Source organism: Petaurus breviceps, unplaced genomic scaffold, assembly GCF_028583685.1.
Source record: "Petaurus breviceps papuanus isolate PSGF00001 unplaced genomic scaffold, PetGlider_PUasm1.0 673, whole genome shotgun sequence".
Lineage (NCBI taxonomy): Eukaryota > Metazoa > Chordata > Mammalia > Diprotodontia > Petauridae > Petaurus > Petaurus breviceps.
The window spans coordinates 1,961,563-1,971,572 of NW_027186448.1; the positions used below are offsets into that span (position 1 = coordinate 1,961,563).

General features: G+C 38.5%; 1 pseudogene; it reads right to left on the bottom strand.

Moving 5' to 3' along the window:
• Window positions 1-1,180: 1,180 nt before the first annotated feature.
• LOC138173948 (small COPII coat GTPase SAR1A pseudogene) lies at window positions 1,181-1,870 on the bottom strand (annotated as a pseudogene).
• Between the last annotated feature and the right edge of the window lie 8,140 nt (window positions 1,871-10,010).

Consider the following 10,010-nt stretch of genomic DNA (forward strand, 5'->3'; position numbering starts at 1 on the left):
ATCTATTTTCCAGGTTAGTGGTTTTCCCAGTGAGATATTTCACATTGCCTTCTATTTTTTCATTTGTTTGGATCTGTTTAATAGTATCTTGATTTCTCATAAAGTCACTAGCTTTCACTTGCTCCAATCTAATTCTGAAGGAATGATTCTCTTCAGTGAGCTTTTGAGATTCTTTTTCTATCTGGCAAATTCAACTTTTTAAGGCATTCTCCTCATTGCCCTTTTGAGCCTCTTGCCATTTGAGTTAGTCTGTTTTTTAAGGTGTTATTTTCTTCAGTCAGGTTGTTGACTCTCTTCCTGATTTTCTTGCATTGTTCTCATTTCTCCTTCCAAATTTTCCTCCACTTCTCTTATTTGGTTTTCAAAATCCTTCTTAAGGTCCTCTATGGCCTGTAACCAGCTCATATTTTTCTTGGAAGATTTTGGTGCAGGAGCTCTGATTTTGTTGTCTTCCTCGTGTTCTATGCTTTTATCCTTTTTGTCCCCAAAATAGGAGTGTAAAGTTGGATTGCTCTGCTTGGTTTGCTTCCTTTGCCTGCTCATGTTGCCACTTAATTACTTGACTTTAGAGCTTTTTGCCACAGTAGGACTCTGCTACCAGACAGGGGAGCTTTGTCCCAAATTGCTGGGGTTTTCTCAGCTGCTGGAGCTGTTAGTTGGGTGCCCTCTTTGAAGCCTTCACATGCTCTGGCAAGCTGCCTGCACACCCCAGGACCTCCACCCTAGACCGCAATCCAGATCCAAGCAAGAGTGATTACCCCTCAGTCTGGTTGCTTGGTCCCCCTACCATCTGCAGGCCAGGAGCTGAAGTTGCCACATGGCAGTGGCTGCACAGCCAGGGTACCTCAGCTGCTTCTTGCCCTGAGGGCAAAGGCTGACTGCACTCCAGAACTATTGGATCCCAAAGTCCACACTGCACTGACCTCTCACTTTGTCCTTAGCATCTATGTGTTGATAATTCTGGAAACTGACACAGCTGCTGGTGATCTGAAGTCCCTCCAGCCAGCAGCTGGTCAGGCCCGCCCTGAGGCTAATACCTCCAGCCTAGAGCGGGGCTGGGCTTGGTTCCCAGAGTGCGGTGCTGGCCACTTCCTGTCAGCCTGCCGGGCTGTCCTCAGTAGGAGGTTAGCTTTTCTGTCATTTTGTGGGTTCTGTAGCTCCATAGTTTGTTCAGAGTCACTTTTTTTTCCAGAGAAGTTAAAGTTCTTTATTTTCTCTGCCCCCACATCAGTCAATGTACTGAGAGAGCCAGCGGAAACCCTTGCCGTAGCCCTGCCTCTTGAGCAAGCTGCACATGAACACCTCTGTGGAATGGGCATTCAGCTCCCTCAGGGGCACGTTTCCCTTTCCTGTGGTCTGTCCATAAAGCCAAAATAAGGATTGGCACATTGGATATTGTTTCATCTGTCATTAGTACATTAAGTTCAACTGTGGATTCCAGGAGGTGAGGATGATCTGCACAGTCCACCAAGAAGACATTCCCATTAATTGCTGGTAAATAGTTTTTCCATACCTTCCGGGCTTGCTCATGTCCACCAAGATTAAAAGTTGTAAAAGTCATGCCAACAATCGTCAGCTCTTCAGTTGTTGGATGTAGTGTTGGAACATGCTGACCCAATCGGTCATCTTTGAGCATGTGCAAAAGGGTTGTTTTGCCAGCATTGTCCAGACCCAAGAACACAAGCTTTCCAGATTTCTTATAGAGTCCTAAAAATTGCAAAACACTGTTAAAACCATTATAGATCCACTCAAAGATGAACGACATTATTGTAGCTCAATCGACCCGCCTGGGGCTCCTGGGGCGGTGGCTCCAGCTCCAGCAGCTCCAAGCCTTCCTCTCCCTCTCCAGGGCCAACACAAGAGCAGCACGAAGGCCAACAGCCACCCTCAGAGTCACTTTTTACATGAAATGGAGGAGGTGGGAGCCAGAGCTGTAGGGAAGTCCTGTTTCTACTCTACTATCTTGACTCCTAGTTTGTTTTTTTTTTTAAGGAAAGGAAATAGAGGTTAAAAAAGGAATATAGGGGTGACTTGGTGGCGCAGTGAATAGAGCACCAGCCCTGGAGTCAGGAGGACCTGAGTTCAAATTCGGCCTCAGACACTTAACACTTACTAGCTGTGTGACCTCGAGCAAGTCACTTAATCCCAGTTGCTCTTCCTTCCCCCCCTCCAAAACTTGGGGGAAAAAAAGCAGGGGGGAATATACTAGGGAAGAAATGAGGAAGAATTTGCATAAATGGAGTACATGATAAAAAGAGTACAAAAACATGAAGGAAAAGGGTGGAGTTATCTGAACCAGAAAATGAAGGGCTAAACATACACAAAGGGTTTGATGTAAATATATTAAACTCAACAAGGAAACAAACAAGGCTATAAAAAAGGAAAAGGGAAGCATAAAAAGAATATTATTGGGAAAGGAATAATCACAGACAAAATTAATTTTAACTTGAGAGGTTTGACCAGAAAAGAGGGGTCAAAAAGAAAGATACAAAATGTAAGAAATGGGGATCAGAACCTGGCCTTGGCAAAGAAAAGGTGGTCAGATGAGTGAGATCAGACCATTTCAATTATCGGTTGCTAGTGCTGCTTATATTCATTCCTTCTATATTTTCACTCTCTTTTTTCTTTATGAAGAAGGGGTTGGGAGGAAAAGAAGGAAACATATGAAGATAAGATGGAGGTAAATACACAATTAAAAACATAACCATGAATGTGAATGGAATTAACTCATCCACAAATCAAAGAAGGGTAGCAGAATAGATCAGAAAGCAAAATATAATATATCCTTTATCAGAAACACACTTAGAACATTAATCCCACAATGTACACATACTTTGGAAAATAATTTATTATGCTTTATGTGAACTCATATAGCTATGGTCATAATGATGTCCAATAAGGCAATAGTAAAAATAGAAATGCTTAAAAAAGATGAGCAGAAAAACTACATTATACCTAAAGGCATTATAAATATTACATGTTTATAAGTGACAAAATATCCACATTCTTGAAGGAAAAGCTAATCAAACTGCAAGAAGAAATAAAGATAAAAAACTGTAATAGTTGAGACTTAAATGTGCCCTTTTTAGACCTAGACAAATCTAACAAAAAAGATAAATAGAAAAGAAGCTAAAGACTTGAATAGAATTTTTAAAAAGTTAGATAATAGATCCCTAGAAGGGAAAGGGACATACTGTACAAAAATTCTTGCTTTATATGGGGAAGAGAGGGAAATAGGTAAGAAGGGGCTGTCTGTGGAGGGAGGGGGCTGGCACATAGTTCAAGGACATGTGGGAGCTAGGGAGAGAGAAAGAAGAACAGGAGGAACAACACACTAGCCAGCCATCTGAGGACCTGGCCAGAACTGAGAGGAAGAACAGGCAGAGTGGGGACAGACACAGGACACTAGGTACTCAAGTACAGATTAAGGGAAGACAAACACATAGGCGTGTGGGTTGAATGGGGCAAAGTTCTTTTTTCTCAGAGTCAGAGGTCTCAAGTCAGACTCCTAATCTGGCTTCCATTCTTCTGCTTTCACTTAGAGGGGTAAGAGGAAAGAGACACACTCACACATACACACACACACAGAATTGCACAAAAAAGTTAACATAGATTTTTTTTTTTTGGAATGTGGATTTCTTTCAAAAGTCTTTGTGAAGTCAAATTTGCATAATGTGACTTTACATAAAGGAAGAGTTGTCTACATATTTTTGAGGTGTGAATGACACTTTTACAAAAATTGACCACGTGATAGGGCATAAAAACCTCATAAATAAATGCAGAAAACAGAAATATTAAAGCTACCTTTAAAGACCACAAGGCAATACATATTATAATTAATAAAGGACATTTTAAAATATATTCAAAACTAAATGGACATAAAATAATTTAATACTAAATAACTGGTGGATCAAACACCATATTATAACATATTTATATGTATTATAACAATATATTATAACAACACATAATTTCATCATTGTCTATAATTGGACAATGAAAATTGTCTATATGAAAATTTGGGGGTTTCAGCAAAAGCTCTCCTTAGTGGAAAATTTATCTCTCTAAACATGTTTGGAGACTTCTGGCCAAGATGGCTGCCTGAACAAAGGCAGATTGCTATGCCCCACCAGGCCTATGCTAATAAAAATCTTAAATTTGTTTAAGACCAAATAATTCCCAATAAATCCAGTGAGAAACTATAGTAAGTGCTTTCTTCAACCCCAGAACTGTGCAAAAAAGTAAGCCAGTAGCTTACAGGAGAAAAAAATGGAAACCACTAGCAAAGCCAGCACTGGCACAGGCAAATAAACTTCTTAGAGTGTACAAAGAAGGTCCAGAGACAGGTGTAGCCTTTGGGGTGTCTGTATCAAAGGTAGCAAGAGCAGAAGGGTCTCCTAAGAAATCCCCAGGGTACTTGTAGGAACCACAGCAGGGGTCTTTGGAGACCCAGGGGAATGATAGCAGCCATGGTGAGTGGAAGCAATAAGGGTGAGTATGGCTCTGACTGGGACACCCTAGGACTCCAAGGTTCCTAGCAAACACCTGTGACCCAAAGATACCACAGAGAGGCCATAGAATCAGCACTCTGAACCTCAAAGATTTATGTTAAGAGTCAGGAGGAGGGATGGAGGTAAGCATAAGGACCCAGAAACACAGAGTAAAATGAAGTAGGGCTATCTGCCCCATCCAAAAGTACAGAAAGGGCATTTCTTCATGTGCTTATAGATATCTTTAATTTCTTTCTCTGAAAACTGCCTGTTCATATCCTTTGACCATTTATCAATTGGGGAATGAATTGTATTCTTATAAATTTGACTCAATTCTCTGTATATTTTAGAAATGAGTCCTTTGTCAGAGACATAGGTTGTAAAGATTCTTTCCCAATTTCCCACCTCCCTCTTGATCTTGGTTACATTGGCTTTGTTTGTATAGAAGCTTTTCAATTTCATGTAGTCAAAATTATCCATTTATATTTTATAATGTTCTCTAATTTTTGTTTAAAAAAAAAAGTAAAGACTTGTAAAAGTCTTTGCCTCTCCACAAGTCTGATAGGTAAACTATACTTTGTTTTAGGAGACTGCTTACAGCATCAACCTTTATACCTAGATCATGCACCCATTTAGACTTGATTTTGGTATATGGTGTTAGATAATGATCTATGCCCAGTTTCTGCCATACTATATTCTAGTTTTCCCAGCAGTTTTTGTCAAATAATGAGTTCTTATCCCAAAAACCAGGGTCTGGGGGTTTATCAAACAATAGATTACTACAGTCATTGACTTCTGAATCTCGTGTGCCTAATCTATTCCATTGATCCACTCCTCTATTCCTTAGCCAGTACCAAGTAGTTTTGATGACTACTGCTTTATAATACAGATTGAAATCTGGTATAGCTAGTCCACCTTCCCTAGCATTTCTTTTCATTAATTCCCTTGATATTCTGGACCATTTATTCTTCCAGATGAATTTTGTTACTATTTTTTCTAACTCTATAAAGTAGTTTTTTGGTAAATTAATTGGTATGGCACTAAATATATAATTTAATTTAGGTAAAATTGTCATTTTTATTATATTAGCTCGACCCAGCCATGAGCAATTGATATTTTTCCAATTACTTAGATCTGACTTTATTTGTGTGAAAAGTGTTTTGTAGTTATGGTCATGCAGGTCCTGGGTTTGTTTTGGCAGGTAGATTTCCAAATATTTTATAATGTCTACAGTAACTTTAAATGGGATTTCTCTTTCTATCTCTTGTTGTTGAATTTCATAATTCACTATTGACTAGAGAAATGCAAATCAAAACAACTCTGAGGTACCACATCTCACCAGTCAGATTGGCTAAGATGACAAAACAGGAAAATAACAAATGCTAGAGAGGATGTGGGCAAATTGGAACACTAATGCATTGCTGGTGGAGATGTGAACTGATCCAGCCTTTCTGGAGAGCAATCTGGAATTATGCCCAAAGGGCTATAAATACTTTCATACCCTTTGACCCAGCAATACCACTCCTAGGGTTATATCCCAAAGAGATCATAGAAATGGGAGAAAGACCCATATGTACAAAAATGTCTATAGCAGCTCTTTTTGTGGTAGCAAAGAATTGGAAATTAAGGGGGTGCCCATCAATTGGGGAATGGCTGAACAAGTTGTGGTATATGCATGTTATGGAATACTATTGTGCTATAAGAAACAAAGAGCAGACGGTCTTCATATTTACCTGGAGAGGCTTATACGAACTGATGCTGAGTGAGAAGAGTAGAACCAGGAGAAATTTGTACACAATTACAGACGCAACGTATGTGTGATGACCAACTTTGATAGACTGGACTCTTCTCAGCAATGCAGTGATATAAGTCAATCCCAAAATACTCATGATGGAGAGAAATATGTGCATCCAGAGAAAGAACTAGAAAGAACTAAGTTTATATCCAGGTGGAAGCAAAATACCTGATCTTTTTCCTTCTCTTATTTGGTTGTATGTCCTCTTTACCATTTTTCATTCCAGCTGGTACAATCCGTCCTTATAACCTGACTAATATATAATGTGAAAGTATTTACAGATCCTATACTTGACTATATGCTGCCATGAGGGGGGGGGGGGAGAGGGACAAAATGTGAAACTCAAGGAATTGTGGAATTGAATCCTGTAAACTAAAAGGAAACAAACAAATTAATTTTAAAAAAAATAAAGAAAAAAACCCAAAAATACAGAAAGGGGACAGAGCTTGGCTCTGACACAAAGCACCAACTCAGGAACTAAGGAGAAGAGTAAACTAAAGAAGACACTAGTAAGTATAAAGACATTGCAAATCTAAAGATCCCTCCAAAGAAGGAAAGAATAACTTTGTAAAAAGTACAAGCAGACTGAAGGGGGAAAAGTGGATTTTCCAATAAGACTACATTAATATCTAGAAGAAATGAGGCAAGAGACAAAAAAAAAAGGAAGAAAAAATGAACGCTCTTGAGGAAAGAATCAGAAGGAGAATACAGTTTCAAAGAGAAAGTGTTAAACCTTATGCAATTAATAGATTCCCTAAAAACTTGAATAGACCAAACAGAAATAAATGATTGGATAAGACAGCAAGAAATATTAGAATAAAATCCAAAGATTGAAAAAGTAGAAGAAAATGCAAGAAATATATGTGTATATACATACACACATAAGTATACACACACTTATGCACATATACATATATATGTGTGTGTATATGTGTATATACACATATATAATTATTTATTCATTTATTTGTTTGTTGACTTATATATAAAACTGACCTGGGAAACAAGTCAAGGGGAAATAATTAAAGAATCACTGAACTCCCCCAAAACTATGGTTGTTAAGTATAACAACACTATTTCAAGAAATTATAAATTAAAACTGGCCAGATACATTAGAACAAGAGGGAGAAGGAAAGAGAAAGGATACAACTGTCATTTCCTGAAAGAATGTCCAAAGACCCAGGAATGTCATATCCTAAGTCCAAAGTTCTCATATCAAATTAAAAAAATATATATTGCAAGCATCAAGAAAGCAATAGTTCAAGTACCAACAAACCACAGTTAGTATCACACAGTCAGCAGTTTCCACTAAAAATAAAAGGTGATCTTGTTAAATAATATTCTAAAAAGTACAATTTACAGAGGATTTTGGGAAGATGATGGAGTAGGTCAGAAAGTACCAGACTCTCCACATTTCTTCCACAAACAATACAAAACATTGCCTTTAAGTGAACTTTGAGCTGAAGAAATAATTAAAGGCTGGGTTTAAAGCAGTTGTCCACTTTAGATGACTTGAGAGGACCTCAGGAAAGATCCAACCTGCAGGGGTGGAGGTTTGGCCTGAGTGAAGTGCAAAAACATCCAGGCCAACATTGTGGGAATCAACAAACCTTGGGGGCAGCTTTGTTGAGTAACAGTCTTGGCTTAAGTCAAGTGTCCATAGTCATCATATCCATAAGGTAAGCAACTCATATGGAGATGCAGCCTAGCTATTCCTCCTGCTGGTGCTAAAGCCAGAGCTTTAGAAGACTTCAAATGGAGATTTTTGGTCATCAAAGTCCTTGTTACTTTCAAATTGTTCAACATCAGTAATTGATATAATTTTACTAGTGGAAACAATATTAAAGAAGAGGCATCAACCATTTGTTTTGCTGTTACACCTTAAGGACCATGGGCTCTTTCCATCTGAATTGCAGCTAGAAGTGCTTAGCACTGGCTACCAAATATACATGATCTCTGTTTTACAGTTTTGCTTTTTTCCTCTCTGCTCTCTCATTGCTACTATTTATTCTTCTTCACATAAAGAAAACCTGATGGCTGCTCATCCTAATTGTGGGATTAATACAGGGATGGGTAGAAATTTGGGTTACAACTGGTTGGTTTAAGATTGGAAAGAGAGTACCTTTATTTTTTTTTAATTTAAATTTATTTATTTACTTTTAGTTTACAACATTCAGTTCCACAATCCCTTGAATTTTAAATTTTGTCCCCTTCCCTCTCCTCCCCTTTCCCCCCATGGCAGCCTGAAATAAAATATAGGTTCTACCAATATCTTCACATTGAACATTAGTCTCTGGATGTGGATATCCCTTTCCATCATGAGTCTTTTGTAGTTGTCTTCTAATCTTGTATTGCTAAGAGGAGCCCAGTCTATCAAAGTTAGTTGTCATACCTACAATATGTCTGTGATTGTGTACAAAGTTCTCCTGGTTCTGTTCTCCTCACTCAGCATCAGTTTATAGAAGTCTCTCCAGATTATTATGAAGTCTGTCTGCTTCTTATTTCTTATAGCACAATAGTATCCCATTATATTCATATACCATAGCTTGTTCAACCATTTCCCAATTGATGGGCATCCCCTTGATTTCCAATTCTTTGCCACAACAAATAGAGATGCTATAAATATTTTGTATATATAGGAAGTAGTACCTTTATAAGTGTAATGTTAAGGGAATTTGAAGATCTTCCCTGCCCCTTAATAGGCCCATGTGACCTGCTTTGAACTTTGGCCCAGCCCACAGTTAAAGTTACATGGAGCCCAGGGTGAGAGGAGTTTGCCAAACAGGTGGAGCAGGAAGGATGGAACAGAAAAAGAGAGTGAGGGAAAGCTGAGGCAGAGCAGCCAGAATGAGTAAGAGAGGGAGGAATTTTGCCTAGGGGAGCTTGTTTGTGGGGAGGCCTAACTGAGGGAAGGCTTGGGGATGGATTGGTGATATGTATAAAGTTCCTTCTTACCCTGGTAGAATTGGCTTCCTGGTATGTGAATAAATATCTTGATTTTGTCTTTGAGGAAGAGAGTTTGTTATATTTTGCAATTCAACCCTGGAAATATGTCTGCATATTCATAGCAGCTGCTATGAATATTGCATTGACAATATAACAAGGTGATATAATATAATAATATTTTATTATAAGGTGATACAATATAATAATAATATAAGCCTTTATAAGGCTGTATATTGTGGTCTTATTTATTTAACTTATATACAGAATATATCATGTAAAATGCCAGGGTAGATGATTCAAAGGCCAATATTAAGGTCGCTGGGAGAAACATTAACAGTCTCAGATATGCAGAAAATACTATTCTGATGGCAGAAAGTGAAGAACTAAGAAACCTCTTGATGAGGGTAAAAGGAGGCTTGAAGCTTAACATCAAAAAACTAAGATCTTGGCAACTGGTCCCATCAATTCCTGGAAAAGAAAGGGAGAAGAAATGGAAGCAGTGTCAGATTTTACATTCTTGGGCTCAATAATCACCATAGATGGCAACTGCAGCCATGAAAATAAAAGACACAGGGGCGGCTAGGTGGTGCAGTGAATACAGCACCGGCCCTGGAGTCAGGAGGACCTGAGTTCAAATCCAGTCTCAGACACTTAACACAAAAACTAGCCATGTGACCTTGGGCAAGTTGCTTAATGCCAATTACCCTCCAAAAAAAAAAAAAATAAGACACTTGTTCCTTGGAAGGAAAGCTATGGGAAATCTGGATAACATACTAAAA